This window comes from Mustela erminea, chromosome 16 (assembly GCF_009829155.1).
Source record: "Mustela erminea isolate mMusErm1 chromosome 16, mMusErm1.Pri, whole genome shotgun sequence".
In the NCBI taxonomy this organism is placed as follows: domain Eukaryota; kingdom Metazoa; phylum Chordata; class Mammalia; order Carnivora; family Mustelidae; genus Mustela; species Mustela erminea.
This window is the reverse complement of record NC_045629.1, coordinates 57,826,542-57,845,329: the sequence shown is the minus strand read 5'-3', so window position 1 is coordinate 57,845,329 and position 18,788 is coordinate 57,826,542. Positions and strand designations below refer to the sequence as shown.

At 34.6% G+C, this 18,788-nt stretch overlaps 1 long non-coding RNA gene across 1 annotated transcript in view; it reads left to right on the top strand.

Annotated features, from left to right (window-relative positions):
- The window catches only part of LOC116575359, a 161,133-nt gene that overhangs the window by 34,798 nt on the left and 107,547 nt on the right, over nucleotides 1–18,788 (top strand). The gene's annotated exons all lie outside the window — the stretch shown is intronic.

The following is an 18,788-nucleotide window of genomic DNA, read 5'->3' as shown; positions in this document are numbered from 1 at the left end:
TGAGTTTTTCTTTCTGTTTGGACATTTGAAATGACTTAACTCTGATGATTTTTAATGTAATTATAACTATCTCATTGAAAAAGCTGTGCTTGCTGAGTGCAAGCAGAAAACCAGTATTCTTTCACTTCTCCCATAGATTGTTCTCTTAATGAATTCTTTCCTCGTTCTTGTATGAAATCTTGAATAGGTACTCTTACTCTTTATTTTTTATTCTTCAGGTAATAGAAAAATACTTATATCAATATAGCAGAATCTCAGTGTTTTCTATTAAAGATTCTCCATTCTAACAGTACAGGGAATCTTCGTGTTTGAAAATCTTTAGTAACAGAGGGATTAAGGGGAGCCTGCTTTTCTTACTTTCTAGTCTATATTGTATAGTCCATTTTTTTTACTGCATATACTGCTTTGAGCATCACTAGACCCAAGGGAAATGGAGTAGAGATAAAAGAAAAGAAAGATCTGGGGCATCTGAGTGGCTCAGTCAGTTAAGCATCTGACTCTTGTGCGGGGGGGGGGGGGGGGGGGGGGCGGGGATAAAAAAAGTTCTTACTTGGTTTACGTTTAACCCAGTTAAAATCTGGATTTGATTACCTTTGATGTGGAGGATGTTCAGTTTGGGGGGTAATTTCCTTATGAGGTAATTTTGTATGCCATAAAAATTTCCTTCCTGATTCCTGCATCTGCATTTTCCTACAACAGCTGAGGTCCTCTCAATGTGCTTGATTTGACTTCCACCTGGCCTCTGGGCTTCTATGTTTTCTTCTGTTCGTTAGAACATCTACCTCCTACTAGCTCACTTGAAGAGAGACTCAGAATTCCAGACCAACTCCATTTAGCAGGCCCTTCATATGATTTACTGGAAACATTTAATCCTGCCCGCAGTAGTTACGATGGCAGTTTTTTCAGCTGTAGCTCTCAGGGTTGGTTTGTTTGTTTTTCTACCAGCGAAAGCCATCTTCTTATTTCTAGATTACTTTTGGAAAGCAAGCAAAAACTTTGTCCCTATTTCTGTGACACTCATAATCCTGAGGTTCAGAATGAGGAATTTAAGTCTATTGAGGATCCTTCACTCATTTGCTTAGAGTGAGGACGAAATATTTTCTTCTACCCCTCCATGTGGGCTTCCTGACAATGAGATGGGATGGAGCTGAGAAGGATTCACTCTGCTTCACTAGCAAAGGCAGATCTTGCTGAGGTTGAATATGTATCAATAGGTCTTGACAATTTTCTTAGTTCTCTTTCTTCTAGGTAACTTGGAATTCCTAGACGCCAAGATATACAGAGGAAGAAAGTGACTCTGAAATAGTGCATTTTATGATCAACTCATTTCTGTCTCTTTGGGAGAGGGAGAGTGAAAAATGTATCCAGGAATGAAAAAAAGGTATAGATTGACCATTCAGGAAGTTCACATGTAAAAGAAAGGGCTATAGTGAAGCAACAGGTAGTACACTTGATTGTGATGATCAGTAAATTATGTAGTACAAGACATAGTAATGCACATTTGGACATGGAGAATGAAACTAGAGGGTAAAAATAGTTATAACCAACTCATCCTCTGTCCTTCTCTTATCTTGGGCAAGGAAGCTAACTGTAGTGGTCTATTACTATTCTTTAAATAAAATAACAGTTTGTTACTTTGGCATTTTATCATGTTATTTGTCAAAGTATTTTATATTTTGTAAGAAAGTTGGCTTGATGGGTATGGATGAGCTTTTTTATTTAGATGTTCACTTTTGTGACAACTTTAAAAATTTTTATCATTTTGTGTTTCTCAAGTTCAATCTCTGTGGGAAGTAATCTATTATAAGGCAGATTTATTCAACAGGTCCTGCAGAGTTTCACAAATTCCTCCCCCAGGGTTGTTATTTTTGATGGTATGAAACATAAAAAAGAACCATTAAGTAAAAATAAGAAATAGATATAAAATATACAAAAGAAAAAGCAATATGTGTCTTTATTTTATATATTTGTAAACATAGAGGTCAGCTTCAGAAAAAATTCATCTGTTGATTACCAGAATTTAGATTTAGCTTGATCAAAATTAGTACTTAACAGGCATATGATATTTTTGCATTTTAGATGACATCTCTCCATTAATTAAATGGTAGTACTTCTTTCAAAATTATTTCTACCTTTTTTTATTGTTTCTAATAAGAATTATTATACCAAGTCCATAGGAGAACACAGTGTTAGTATACAAAGGTCATTCTAGACCACACTCCTATTAAGATAAAATAATTATAAATAAATCTCAATTTCCTCATAGCTGTTACTAAACAAATCAACTTTATGGGTAAGTCTTAGATATTAAGTCAAATAACCATAAAAAATTCTTATATATTAGAAATAGTCTGAACTATAAGATCTTAGGTTAAATCTTTAAAAGTATACCACGCTTCAGTTTAATAAATTTTTTAGGGAAAGAAATTTACTTTGGTTCAGGGAGTAGCAGTATAATTCAGTGATTGTGTGGAGACTGTGAAGTCAAAATGCCTGGGTTCAAAGCCCAACCTTGTTACTTACCAGCAGTGAGACTTGATGCAAACAACTTTGCCTTTTGTTCCCCACAGTTTAGTTTTTTTCATGTACAGTCTTAGTATAAATAGTACTACCTACCTTATGGGAATTTTGTGAGAGTTCAATTCACTAATCTATGAGCTTCAAACAGCATATGCCAACAGTAGGCAGTTTATAGGTGATTATTATTAATGTAATTAGCATCTTCTTTGAGGAAACAAAATTATGCCATGGGAAAGATATCATTATATCATGGAGAGATACCTTATTTCTGGTGCTTAGCGTGACCTATAAATCATATTTTTGTTCACAGGTAGTTGTCTCTTCTGTATACCTCTGTACTACTAATTAAGGCCTCAGCACCTTTCTAATTCTTCTTCCTGCTTCACTGAGAACATTAGTCTCTCTTTTTATCTACATTTCTTTCAGTTTTAGGGGATGGGATACCTTACTGTTGAAGCAGTTACTCACTTACCCCCTGGATTACATTTCCAATTACTGTTTCCTGGGCTCTGCTCCTCAGGCATTTGCTTTGTCTATTTGCTATGTACTTCCACTGCTTTTTCCACTCACTTTCTATCTTTAACCTATGTACATATTCAAGTAACCTCATTCCTAACTATACTACCCTGCTTTCCTTAATCCCACACCACTTTTCAACATTGTGCAGTCTTTATCTCCTGCTTCTAGCCTGTGTTTCTAAAGATTGTTTCATATGTTGCATTCTCTCCTGGCTCCTTTCCAATTCTTGTATTTATCTCTGATCTTTCTTTTGAGTAATTCCCATTAATAACGGCCACAGTTCCACATGGCTATGTGTAATCAGCAAGCTATCAGCTTTTCTTATTGTACATCACTGCCAAATTGCAAAATGTGAAACACTTATTACTGCACCTCCACTCTCTGAATCCCATGACATACTCCTGGTTCTTAGATCTTTGTGCATAATAATACTGTGTCTTTCATATAACATATAACAATAATAATGTGTCTTTCATCGCTGTTATTCCTTTTCACATCACTTAACTGTTGGTCTTTCTTTGGGTTCTGGCACAAATAGTACTTTTTTCACTCTATCCTGCAGGATAAAACTCTTCATTCCCATGACTTTCCCTACGAATTCCATACATTTATATTTTTGTAATCAACATAATATTTATGTACAATAAAAAGCTCAATGTATACTGAGTTAATGTGTATTTAATATTTATTATATATTGCTCAGTAAGATTTGACAGTGCAATCCTAATCAAAATATAAAATGCTCTGTTTATCTTAGAAAGTTACCTGCAGTGCATTCAAAATGTATTGTGTATTGAAATATTGAATTTGGTTTAAATATTTTAGTTGAATAAAAATTTTTAAAAACACATGAAAATCTGTAGAATTAAATAAATCACTGTTTCAGGGGATGTTTTTCATCTTTAAATACTTATAATAGAAAAGAAGAATGGTCTCAAATCAAAACTGTAATATCCCTCAAACAAAAAACAAAAAGCAAATTAAACCCAAAGCAAGCAGAAGGAAGAAAAAATAAAGAATAATAAGGAACATAAAGAAATAAAGAATATATCTTCAGCTGCAGTGGTAAGAGGAGAGAGAGAGGGAGAAATTATCAATATTAGTAAAAAGGGAGAACATCTATATGGATTCTACAGATATCAAGAAGACTATGGGAGAATATTATGTGACTTCATGCTAACAAAAATGCTATCTTAGATGAAATGAATAAATTCCTTGAAAGACACAAGCTACTGAAGGTTTCTCAAGAAAAAAATAGGTAGCTGAATAACTTTATACATAGTAAGATACTAAAAATTTTAATTAAAAAAACCTTCACGTAATAATACATGGGCTTACAGATGCACACTTGCAAACACGCACCCATACAAACTGTTAGACTCAGATGGCTTCACTGATGAAATCTCCATTTTAAGAAGAAATCATGTATATTCTACCCAAACTTACCAGAAAGTAGAACGGAAAGAAACATGATGCAATTTATTGTATGCAGTATTACCCTTTTCTTTCTAGTCTTCAGATTTTGTAATTTCTAATGATATACAAGTTCACTGATTATTTTGCTATTTCTTATCTGATGCTGAATCCTTTAGCAGCATTTTTATTTCAGTTAGTAAATTTCTCGGCTCTAGGATTTCCTTTTAAAAAGTCGTGTTTAAACTGCTGTTGAGATTCTCTACTCCCCCCCAACTAGTAGTACATTATCCTTTAAGTCTCTGAATTATTTTCATTTACCCTGTAAATTTAAATTAGCTCCTTTAAAGTCATCATCTGCTTAATCCAACATCCAATCCAACAACTGACTATGAGTCAGTTTTCCTGACAGATCTTTTCTGGAGTTTGGGTTATACTCTTCTGTGTCATTGCATGTCTAGCAATATTTGGTGGAAAACTGGACATTATAGACAATGTATTGTAGCAACTCTATATTCTGTCATGTTCTGTGAATTATTATATTTTATTTATGTTTTATTTCTAGCTTGGCTTCAAACGGCAAACTTTATCTCCCCCGTGATATGCAGCTGCTGTGATCTCCGCTTTAATATTATGGCTTCCTTTTGCTAACAGCTTTTTAAAAAATCTGTCCATTGGATGTTTTCCTTATTCTTGAAATAATTGCTGCTCAGCTGAAGATCTAGACAGAGATGGGACTTACCCACTCCGTGATTTCTTTGCTTCTGAGATTGCTCCCTTATTTTCAGATGCTTTCTTTCCTCCGGAATCTGCACTCCACTCCAAAGCCATTCAGCGTCACATTTCTGCCACCTAAACTGTGAACCTTTGAGGATATAGTCAGTTAAGGGAATCAACAATCTGACAGACTGATTCTCACTTTCAAGAATAAACTCTCTTTGGTCTTTTTTTTTTTTTTTTTTAACCAAGGAGATAGAGATGCCCCTCATACATGCATAATTTAGCTTTCAATCAGATATTTTGGGAAGATTGTACTCTAATTTGGTTTTCACTGTTTCTGGGATTCTCTCACAGACAGGAATTTTGCATAACCAACCCTTCATACTGCTTTCCAAACCCTCAGTCTGACCTGGGATACCTTTAGTAGGTAAGGCTGTGGCTTTTCCTACTACTACTGTTTTGTTTTCCTTGGAGATTAAATGGGTCCCTCAAGCCAGTAAATCATGAATTTGCAATAAATACCTCATGTAGTTGTACTTGTTTTTAACAATAAACAATTATCAAACTTCTTTTGTTTTCTGGACACTGTCCAATGTCTAACTTTCCCCCTCCCGGTGGTTTTTGTATTTGTTTTTGGAGGGAGATCACATTACCATTTATCCCTTGGCATTACCGAAAGTTTTTTTTATTTCCAAGCCATGTTTTCATATCTTTGTTAAGGCATCTTGACATGAAGCAGTTCACATATTTAAACTTTACTTCTTAATGAGTTGTGTCATAGTCCCAGAAAAATTAATCAAGCTAATTAACATAAAATCACCTCGGAATTTCCCTGTGTTCTTTTTTTTTTTTTTTTTAAAGATTTTATTTATTTATTTGACAGACAGAGATCACAAGTAGGCAGAGAGGCAGGCAGAGAGAGAGGAGGAAGCAGGCTCCCTGCCGAGCAGAGAGCCCGATGCGGGACTCGATCCCAGGACCCCGAGATCATGACCTGAGCCGAAGGCAGCGGCTCAATCCACTGAGCCACCCAGGCGCCCCCCCTGTGTTCTTTTTAAATATCCTCACTCCTCAGTTTCTGTCTTGTTCTCCTATCTCAGACAACCACTGCTCTGATTTCAGTCACGAGAGGTTAGTTTATATTTTCTGGAATTCTATAATAATCTAATCATTCAGTATGTAGTCTTACTTAAATCTAGCTTATTACGCAGTGTCCTTGTTTTGTGGTATATCCATGTGGCTATATGTATCACTAGTTTACTGCTTTTTATTGCAGACTGGTTTTCCCTTTTTTGAATACACCATTATTTATCCATTTACCTGTTGATTGATATTGGGTTTGTTTCCAATTTGGTGTTATTACAAATAAATCTTCTATTTATTGTGAGTTTTTTTGTTTAATGAACATATGCTTTCATTTATCTTGGGTAAATACTTGGGAGTGGAATGGCTAGGTCATGTGGTATGTTTAATATTTTAAAAATCACCGAATTGTTTTTCAAAGTGATTGTGCCATTTTGAAATCTTCAGTGTGTGTATAAGAGTACCAGTTGCTCCACATCCTTGCTGTTACTCCTTTTATTTATTTTGGTTAATTGATGGTGATAGCTTTATAGTGGTACATACATCAAATTTTATTAAAATGTACATATTAAGAGTAATTTCAATATTATAATAATCAATAAAATATGATGACCATTCATTTTTTCTATTAACAGTATTCTTTCACTTTTCATAGATAAATATGTGCTTATTAAATTTCTTCAATGTGTATACTTTTTTTCTCATCCTGAATTTCAATATTTGTTATAGCCTACATCAGATTTTAAAGTAACCTTAGCTGGCCTGTACCTGTACTATATTTGTACTATATACTGTACCTGTACTATATTTTTTTTTAATTACAGTAAGATTGCAATATAATGGAGACAAAAGAGAATATTTCAGAATGACACGTCTTTAATCTCTAATTCAAATCTCCTTTGTGCTGTGTCACACTGCTGATTAATGAATCATTTCCATGAGATGGAGATATATACATATCTATATCACAAATATATATATATTTTATATATATATAATATATATTTAATATATATATTTATATTTATATATATTTGTGGCATCTGAACATTTCCATTATATATATATATATATATATATATATATATATATATATATATATATATATATTTGTTTTTTTCCTTTGTGGCATCTGAACAAGCCTAGGGCTTGCTGAAACTCCTAGATAGTTTGCTTCCAGCCTCTACTACCATTTTGTGCAGCTACTCAGCAGGTTGCCTGAATGACAACAGCATATCCTGCAATCCCCACAGGCATATCCTGCAATCCCCACAGGCAGCCAGACAACAAAAATGATGAACTGCTTCTGATGCTCCCCACATAGGTTTTAAATGCAAAATGTAGCCACTTGTCTTAGTAACCAGCTGGAGAGTGTGGTGCTGCCCATAGTAGACAATGGGACTCTTATTCCAAGTGCCCAAGTAGCATAGTACAGTACCTAAGATATAGAATATAGAAGCACTAGAGCTGGGCTAGACATCTGGCAGGTGCATTGCAAGCATCAGTTTAGATACTGTCTCACTCATGGGAGCTATTTCTCTTCATTTGCAGCTGATGTACTATTAGCAGCATCTAAATGGCATCATGAGCTAGCCAATACATATGCATTCTAAAAATTAAACCTTCACCATTGTTTTCAAATGTTTCATATTATAGCCCTTATAATTATTACAAGAAATACCAATATTACATTTGTTAGTGAAAGAAAAGAATAAAGAGTCTTTAAATATAAATTGCATTGCACACATTAGAATGGCTGTAAAAATGGCTTTAAACCTTTTATAACCTATTATAAAACAAAAAAATTCTCATCAGTGGTGATTCTCAAGGTATTCAAGAGACTGTTAACAAGAAGTGTAGAAAAAACAGTTGTGTGAATCTAGTTCAAGCTTAATAAGTGATATAAAATTATGTTAATGGAAGCAAATATGTTCATTATAAATTTGAGAAAGTTTTATTTGGACATTTATACAGATTTTATTTTAACAGCTATGTAACACCTTACATTTATTGTGATTATATAGTATGCATAGAATTGAATTATGTTACTTATCAAGTTCTAGGTAGATTCCCCCCATTCTTTGTAATTTATTACAGGGAGCAATACCTATAATACCATTTCATATAAATGTAATATTGTGACATGTGGAGAGTACTACCTGAGCAAATGTAATAGCAAATAATATTTAGTGCTTGCCCATTGCTTCCAGGCACCTGTGTAAAGATGATAGTCTTCTGAATGTTCCCCTTACCTGGTATTGCTAACTTAAAAAATTAGGATCCCTGATGGAAAAGTTATGTCCATTGCTAGTACTTTATAAGAATTATAAGTTTATCTGTCTTTAAAAGTAGGGAGGTGATTTGAAGTTTTGAGTTACTTTCTTCCAATTTGAAATTGTGGGAATTTCAATCAAATTAATTTTTACCATTTTTCCCCCTAAGCCATGGAAACATATTACAGCTAGATGTGAAGGTAGTTTTCTAAAACAACACAAAGGAAGGAATTTTCAGGCATTAATCTTTTTTCCTTCCTAAAAAGTATACTTGCAATTTGCTATTAAAAAATCATGGTTATATATACGTGGATGGGCTGCTGTATTCCTAATATTTTAGTTCCATGTTCCTTCCCCATTTCTGTAAGGGACTAATTCTGTGCCTCCAGTTTCTCAAACCAAGATCCTGGTATCATAATGACTCATCTCTTTCTCTTATACTTAACTATACAACATATCAGAAAATGCAAATGGCTACACCTTTGGGATATATCCAAAATCATACTTGTCTACTCCACTGCTAACATACAGGTCTTATATGTGGTTATCTTTCTCTTGGATTACTGCAGTTTATTGAAATAATTTCCTACCAGGTCTTACTTCTTTTTCTTGTTTCCTTACAATCCATTCTTTAAAAATAAACAACCAAAAAACCTAAGATGATTATCTGTAATTTAAGTCATATTATTCCCTGCTCAAAATCCCAGTGTCTTCCATTTCACTTAGAAGAACAGAAAGTATAAAGTCCTCATAATCATCTTTAAGACTGAGGAATGATATGCTTCTATAGTCATTGTTCTCTAGAAAAACAGAATGAATAGGATATATATAGAGAGATGTTTATTATAAAGAATTGGCTTGTGCAGTTTTGGAACATGAGAAGTCCCATGATCTGCTGTTTCTTGGAGACCTAAGAATGCTGGTGGTGTAATTTTGTTGGAGTCTTAAAGCCTGAAAACCAGGCTAGCGGATGTAGCTTCCAGTCCATGGTGAAGGCCTGAGAACCAAGAGCACTGAGGGCAGGAGAAGATTGATATCTGAACTTGAGCAATCAGGCAGGAAGGGCAGATTTCTTCCTTCCTCTGTTTTTTGGTCTATTTAGGTCTTCAGTAGATTGGATGATGCCCACCTAACTAAGGAGGCCAAATCTCTTTACCAAGTCCACCAGTTCAAAAGCTAACTTCATCTGGAAACATCCTCACAGACACACTGAGAAATAATGGTTAGCCAAAAATCTGGGAACCCTATGATCCATTGAAGTTGACACACAAAGTTAACCATCATAGTTCCCTTCCATTAACCCCATGACATCTTAATTAATGTACCATTTTGTTTACTATGTTTCAACTTCTATCATACTGATATTTTTTGAAAATACAAATAACATTGGAGATTTTGCTTAATTATATCACTTTGCCTAGAATATTCTTTTCCTAGGTATCCATTTAGCTACAACCTCATCTCTTTCAAATCTTTGTTCAGATGTTACCTTCTTACTGAGGCATACTTAATAATCTTAACAAGTTTCAAACATTTTAATTATTTGTCATACTAAATGATTTATTAAAAATATAATCTATTTTACAAATATATTTACTGTTTGATGTCTGTCTCTTCCACTAGGGAGTAAGTACCATGAAGAGGAATTTTATTTGATGTTTTTCTGAATTCTAAGCACATAAAAAGGCCTCTAGTATAAAGTAGCTATACACAGGATTTTACTGAACGAATAAACATATGCATGAATGATGCCTTTTAGAAAGAAAAGTGTCTTTCCAGCTCATTTAATGATTTACCCAGTGGTCTGCCAAATTAGACTTCATCTAAGAATCAGAAAAGAAATATGGAGGTAGAGTTTCTACAGTAAGTATCTGGAATAGTAGAATGAATTTTTCTTTAATGAATTCAGTTTTTGCAAAAAAAAACATGATTGGAAGTAAAATTTCACATTTATTTTAGTCTTAAAAACAAAACCTTAGCAGCATTGAGAGGAGAATGGATGATCTTGATCATGTATTCTGATTTAACACATGATTTGACTAAACTCCAGAACCACTAGCAGAAGGTCATTAAACTAGTAGGAAAAGCTTTCAACCGTTAATTCAATTTAATTTCTTTTCAATCAGTTAAAGATACCTCACTAAATATAATAGTTATATTGAGGTTAATTATTAAAAATTATTAATTCCCTGTAAGTGAACAATATTTAGACAGAGGAAGACTTGTAAAGCTATAAATCTTATTTTACAAAAGACAGTTTAAAAGATAAGTTATGAGGATGAGCAGTTAGATTTAATGGGACTACTCTAATACTTGCTTCTCTTCACATTCATCTGAGATACTATTACTATTTTTCTCAGCAATATTAGTTCCCTGTGAAACTGTGAAACTTCCTGTAGTTCTTCAATCACAAATAGTTGAGGACTCTTGTAAATTTGATATCTTTGCATTCATAAGAGGCAAGATAAATAGCAGTGTCTCAGTTCATTATTCTCAAATTGTGATGTAGTCACATATCATTTGATAATGGAGCAAGTTATAACCTGAACAAATATAGCATGGAGGGTTAAGACTTTTTCTTAATGGTATTAAAAATTGATGAAAGGAAGTGTTCTACATTTAACCATTTAAGATATACTTAATTAGAAGTATATATTATTATTTATTATTCAGCAAGAAAGAGGTCTAGAGAGATTATGTAAATCAGTAACATCAATGCAATCAGATGATGGAAGAGTCAATATTTAATCTTCCTGACTCCAGGGAATTCCTACCCTCTAGACTGCATTATCTACCATTCTTGGAAAATGAATGACTATGTTATCTAACCATGTTATCATCTCAAACTTGTCTTTCTGTATGAAGCTTATGCTTTCATTTGTGCCCAATCACAAGTCAGGTTCATAGGAAAAAAGTTAGAACTTCATTTTTAATAACTGCAAAGCTATTAATGAGCTGTAGGTTTTTAATAGATTTGAAAAAACTTTATTCTTGAGATGAAGCTAAATATTTTAAGTTTAAGCAAATTAATTGAAGTAACAGTGTTGGAACTTCTGAAATCTGTGATGAATTAAAAAAAAAATCTAGGCAGAGGGGGGCACCTGGGTGGCTCAGCCAGTTGGGTGTGGGACTCTTGGTTTAGGCTAAGGGTCCTGATATCCAGCTCTGCAGTGGGCTCTGTGTTCATTGCCCAGAATCTGCTTGTCCCTCTCTCTCCCCCTGCTTGTGTTTTCTCTCTTTCTTTCTCTCTCTCTCAAATAAATAAATAAATAAATAAAATTTAAAAAAAAAATCTAGGCAGAGAAGAGAATCATAGGTAATTGCATTAGTATGTTATAAAAATAATTATTTTATAATATTAACTGGAATTTCAGGCAATTAAACAAAAAAATTGAAATAGACTCAGAGAAGTACTAGCCAGATGGACTGCCACAGTATGTACCTATCCCAACAAGCATTTCTTCCCAGCAGAGCTAGAGTAGATCTGGCCAACACAGTTATCTCGTCCTGGAAGTCTCTTCATCCTTGTAGTTCTGAGACTCTCCTCCTCAATTCTTAGATACCTAGATGCCTGCCCCAGATCACCTCCTACTTTTCCCTGAGGTAATACTAGTAGAGACTGACTAGTGAAAGCTGCAATGACATTAGATAAACCAAGGAGACCAAAACTAACATGCAGAAATCCTAAACTTTGTCATTAAAAACACAGTGAACAAAAGGAGGCTGGAACATGCATGCTAAATTAAAACAGACTGGTGTCTACCATAATAAATATTTAAATAGGACCAAGAGTCTCCTAACATGGTGGATGAATGCCCAGTATATAATTTTAAAAAATCTTTCCTTATACTAAGAACCAAAATAATCACAACTTGATTAAGAAAGGACAGTGAACTGAAATAAAAATTAAAAGGAATGAGGTGTTTGATTTATCTGACAAAAAAATTAAAGCAGTTTTAGTGTAAGTGCTTTTATGATCAATTACCTTGAAACAAAAAATAAGAAAGTATTAGGAAGGATATAAAAATAACAAGTAAAAAGTAAAGCACTAAACATTAAATGAGAGAAAAAAAATAAGCTTTTAGATGTGCTCAATAGTAGACTATGATGCCAGAGGAACGTGAGGGACAGATCAATAGATTTATCCAAACTGAAAAACAAAGAAATGTAGATTGGAAAAAACAAACAAACAAACAAACAAAAACAATGAACAGACAGTCAAGTATCTATGGGAAAAGATCCAGCATTTATGTCATTGAAGACCCAGAAGAATAGGAGAAAGAAATTGGGGCTAATGGAGTATTCACAGAAGGAATAGTGGAATATTTCACAAATTTGGTGAAAGACACAAACCTACAGATTCAAAATCTGAACATATTTCAAACAGTAAATACCCAAAGAATTCCAAGACACATACTAATTTTATTTTTTAAAATAAAGGACAAATAAAAAATCAGTGCAGTGAGAGAAGTGATATATTGCTTAAATGAAAATATTGAATCTAATGACAACTGTTTTCTCATTGAAAGCCATAGAGGTCAGAACAAATTTTCTGTACAAAATGAAAAGTGTTGGAAGAATAGAGCTGTCAGTTATGAATTCTATAACCATCAAAACTATCCTTCAGGAATACAAAGTAAGTAAAAACATTCTCAGACCAATGAAAACTAAGTAAATATTTGTCACTAGCACACCTTCTTTTATAGATTGGCTGAAGGAAGTTATTGAAGCAGAAAGGAATTGATGAAAGTATTTTGAAGCATCCAGAAGAAAAAAAGAACAGAAACAGCAGAAACACATATGCATACAATTAGTAGCCTTTTCCTCATAGGTTTTATACATCATATTTAATGATTATGATGAAGTTATGATATTTAAGAGTGAGGGCAGCAGAGAAACTTAAATGGAGCTTGTATACATTATCCATACCAGTAGATTGTAATAAATCAAATATGTATATTGTAATACTGAAGGCAACTAGTAAGGACAGCATGAAAAGGAGTATATTTTAAAACACCAGAACTGTTTAACAACTCAGGAAGGCAAGAAAAAAAGATCAGAAGAAACAAGAGATGATAAAGTAACAGTAAAATAACACATTTAAGAGCCAACCTATTAATAATTGTCCTAAATAGAAAAGGTCCAAATATCAAATCAAAGAGAGATTGGCAGAGTAGAGAAAAAAATATGAACAGACTGCATCCTATGTAAAGAGACTTCAAATTCACTAACAAAGATATATTTAAAGCAAAAGGATGGTAAAAGAGACTCCATACAAATATTAAGCAAATAAATCCAAGAGTACATGTGTTACTGTCCAAAGAAGTAAACCTCAGAATTAGAGTCAAAAAGGAATAATGTATTCTGGTAAAATGATTAATTCACCATGAAGATGTAAGGATACTAATTGTATATTCACCAAGCAACAGACTCAGAATTTTTGAAGCAAAATCTGATGAGCTAGAACTAGAGAAATATAGAAGTATACAAGTGTAGTTGGAGACTTCAACAAATCCCTAACTCATTGTTTTCTAGCTCTACCAAATTTTATTAGGATTTTCATATTGGCATGGCTTTAATTTATAAAGGGGATATTGGTAACCCTAATTATAATCCGAAAAATTCCGTGTATAGCTTAAATATATATGAATTACTTTTTAAAAATAATATTAGTTGGAGAATAGCTTGTCTTCAAGTATTGAGTCCCAGAATGTAGAAATAAAGATTTAGGATTACCACTTACATTCATAATTCATTGGTTTTAACAATTAAATAATAATTGAAAATCACTGATAGACCTTACTGGATTTTATGAATACAAAAAAAAAAAAAAAAAGATTGTGATAATGACAAATTTTAAGGGCTTGAGCAGTAGAAACCAAGCAGTATAATTTAAAAAGTATCCCATTTTTTTAAATTTTTTATTTGTTATAAACATATATTTTTATCCCCAGGGGTACAGGTCTATGAATCACCAGGTTTAAACACTTCACTGCACTCACCAAAGCACATACCCTCCCCAATGTCCATAATCCCACCCCCTTCTCCCAAACCCCCTCCCCCCAGCAACCCTCAGTTTGTTTTGGGAGATTAAGAGTCACTTATGGTTTGTCTCCCTCCCAATCCCATCTTGTTTCATTGATTCTTCTCCTACCCACTTAAGCCCCCATGTTGCATCACCACTTCCTCATATCAGGGAGATCATATGATAGTTGTCTTTCTCTGCTTGACTTATTTCGCTAAGCATGATACGCTCTAGTTCCATCCATATTGTCGCAAATGGCAAGATTTCATTTCTTTTGATGGCTGCATAGTATTCCATTGTGTATATATACCACATCTTCTTGATCCATTCATCTGTTGATGGACATCTAGGTTCTTTCCATAGTTTGGCTATTGTGGACATTGCTGCTATAAACATTCGGGTGCACGTGCCCCTTTGGATCACTACGTTTGTATCTTTAGGGTAAATACCCAATAGTGCAATTGCTGGGTCATAGGGCAGTTCTATTTTCAACATTTTGAGGAAAAAAGTATCCCATTTTTTAAATTTAATTTTTTTTTCAGTGTTCCAGGGCTCCTATTGCAAGGAGCACTGGATGTGCTGCATAAACAATGAATCTTGGAACACTGAAAAAAAAATTAAATTTAAAAAGTATCCCATTTTTTAAATTTAATTTTTTTTTCAGTGTTCCAAGGTTCATTGTTTATGCAGCACACCCAGTGCTCCTTGCAATAGGAGCCCTCCGTAATAGCCACCACCAGACCTCCCAGCCCCCAGCCCCCCTCCAAAACCCTCAGATTGTTTCTCAGAGTCCATAGTCTCTAATGGTTTGTCTCATTTTTTATAAAGGTAGGGATTAAGTGGGGATTTTATAAAGATGGAGATTATTTCTTTTTAGTAAGAAATATTATGCTTTTTATAATAAAATAATTATCCTCCAATGTTTGAAATCTAAAGTAGAAAATTAAAAAAAGAATACAACAATATTTAGCCAAATACTCAAAGTGAGACAAATTCATGGTCTCTAAACTATAAACTATACATAAGCTGTTTAAGGAAGTGGACAGTGGGCCACTAAATTATTCAGCCTAAACTAAAAGTCTAAAATAATCCTTAAAATGATAAAGTACTATTGGGTTTAATTCACAATGATAAATTTCACTGAAAACTGTTTATCTACAGCAGATGTCCTCTATGGTCTAAAATATTCCAGAATACCTTTCTATAACTCTATTAAATATGACTTTATTTCCCCATTTTTCTAGGCCAAAAAATGAAAAAAAAAAAAAAACTAAAAAAACCTGACAAATTATGCAATGTTTGACCTTTATTTTTTTTTAAGATTTTATTTATTTATTTGAGAGAGAGAGGAAGAGAGCACAGAGGGAGGGTGAGAGAGAAAAGCATACTCCCCAGTGAGTAGAGAGCCGAATGTGGGCTGTTGGGAACTGTTTGCGTTGTTATGGCTCTGGAAGCCTGGATAAGAAGTGAACTTGGACACACTTGGGGACGCCCTTGTGTGCCAAGGGAACTTGTAGGAAGTCCAGCGGGGACGCTCGCATGGCTTGACTCTGAAAGGCTATTCAGGGTGAAAATAACATTTGCGTAGTTTTATGTGATTCACTTATGACTTGTCTTGAGAAAAAACACATTCTTGGAACCTTAAGATTATCACAAAAGTCTGTTAACACCCTGTCTGACTCATTTTTCACTGACGTATATGATTGAGTATTGATACCAGCATTGTGCTGAAGCTGTATAAAAGTGGTTACCTGAAGAAATAAAGTTGCTACTCGCCTGAGATGGAGTAGTCCTCCTGAGCCCGCTGTCTCTCTCTCTCTCTTTTTCTTAAATCTCCCAGCCCTACTTTCAGGTGTTGTTCTCCGGCTGGACCGGCAAGTGGCGCCCGAACAGTGGGCCTTTATCCCAGGATAGTAAGATCATGATCTGAGCCTAAGGCAGACCCTTAACTGGCTGAGCAACCCAGGTGACCCATGATATTTTGTTTATTTTTTAATAAATAAGCTATTGATACATTAACACTTTGTAACCTCAAATTACGGAGGAGTTGGGTTAGCTGAGTCCTACTAGGTACATCAAGAAATAATATAATATACAAGGAAACCTATGTCTCTTTTTGTCTCTGTGATCTTCCCCTAATAAAAATGAATTTTCTTGATTTTCCCAAGTTCCTGAGCCAATTCTTCACATTCTAGGGATGTTATCATGACCCTTAGTATCTCTGGATAGCTGTTTGGCTCCTTCAAGAAGCAGATGCTGAGACAGAATAGGAAATATAAGAGCTTTGTTAGAGAAATACTTGTTCAAGGTTAAGGGGAAAGGGAGCAGGAATCAATGAGGAACCACCTTTTCAGATCATGATACAAGGTTGACACTGGTAAAAGCAAAGGGGTAAGGGAAAATGATGGCAGACAAAGCTTTAAACTGCAGTGCAACTCTGAAAGCATCTTAGCAAGGCCTTTGCAGAGTTCCAAAGCATCTCTGTCCATTAGAGCAATCCCATGATGTGAATGAATAACCATCTCTAGTACCCTCATTCAGTCATTGGCTGGGAGCATCCTGGAAATGGTGTGACATTAGCATGAGGATTAATGGCAGATTTCAGTGGTGCAGCCGCGTATGGCTATCAGCTAACCACATTTCTCACAGCAGATTCCCTTTTAAATAGACAGCTGAGTAACATACCTCCGTGGCTTCCATAGTTCACCTCTTGCACATAACAGATTCCCTTCTTCATTTATATTTGTACAGCAGTTCTTTCATGGCCTCTAGGTGAAATTTAGAAGGAGGTTAGTTGGATAAATTATACCCCCACCACTGCAGTTTGTGCCATAACTGCTGTTCCTTCCTTTCCCTCCACTATCCAGTCTAAGTTTTCCTATCTCTCATTTTCATCTCTATGGTTTTGTAATCTGAGACCATGCCCCAAATGTTTGTTACTATGATGTCTGACAACTTGGCGATGAATGTCTCATAGGGAAAGGAATTGTCGTACATGCTCATTGACATTCACAATTTGGCAAGGTAACACCAACTGCTTTTGAAGTAGGATCTTGCCAGTATTTTTGTGTGTGTGTTCCCATTGTGTTTAAAAAACAAAACAAAACAAAAACAAACAAAAAACCTTTTCCTGTTTATCTGGATAAAACATCTCTATAAGCATAATAGCATAATTGTTTTGATTTCTTCCTTGCTGGTCTCTGGAAGCCAGGCATTCAAAATGTCCAGATCGCAGTTGTAGTGGCAGTGCACTTGAACCTTACTATCTTCTGGAAAGAGTGCCCCCTGCTTTGGGACTAGATCCTCTGATTATAGAGCATGGAGTTGATGGATTGAAAGCACATTTTCCCAGTGGGTTACTGGAGCTAATGGAAAATGGAGACACTATTGCTTCTACACCTTCATTCTTGGATTATGTGTTCTATCTCCCTTGAGCTTCAAAGATCACCTACATGCTGATGCTCTGTTACTGTAACCTATCTTCAGTTTGACACCCAGTTAATCTTGTGTGTGACTTTTAGATGTCCTGTTGTATTACAACAGCATTCAGTTTATGTGGTAATGTTTTTGAATACAGCAGTCTGCCCAGTGTACCACTTGCATTCAGCTGATTGGGGGTATATCCTGTTCATCCCTTTAGTGAAATGGAGGGTTTGGGGGACAGACTACACGTTCAAAGCACGTAAATGCAGCACAGCCATAGGAAGAACCGGGGATTTAGTAAAGTAGAGAAAAAAGACGTGAAAACTGGAAAATGCTGTCAAAAGTTGCTAAAGGCTATAAAGTAAAACCATACAAATAAATATGAATTACATCAGTGAGATTCTTATCTACATTGATTCTAAATGGTCATTATCTAGTCTCATTTAGCTTAGGATAAAATCTTCTCAACTTTATTATTTATTTGCCTTTTGTCTTTTCATTTTCCAAAGTCAGCTTTTTATATAGCAAGTATGTTACCACTGTTAAAACCCTCCACTGCCTTCTGCTACTTCACATCTGCCTGTCAACTATATTTGCTATGCCAGGCATTCATTGTGTCAGTTGCATATGATTCAGTGTTTCAAAATCTTTGTTGGTTAAAGACCCTGCAGTACCTTGCCAATGTTTACTCTGCTAGTTTCAAACTTTCTCCCAGCCATTCTGAAACAACTATAGATCTTTAACGCAAAATCCTCTACCCAGAAATTTCAAGAGGATTGAAGTGTCAGAAGGACTAATTCTATTTCTTCCAC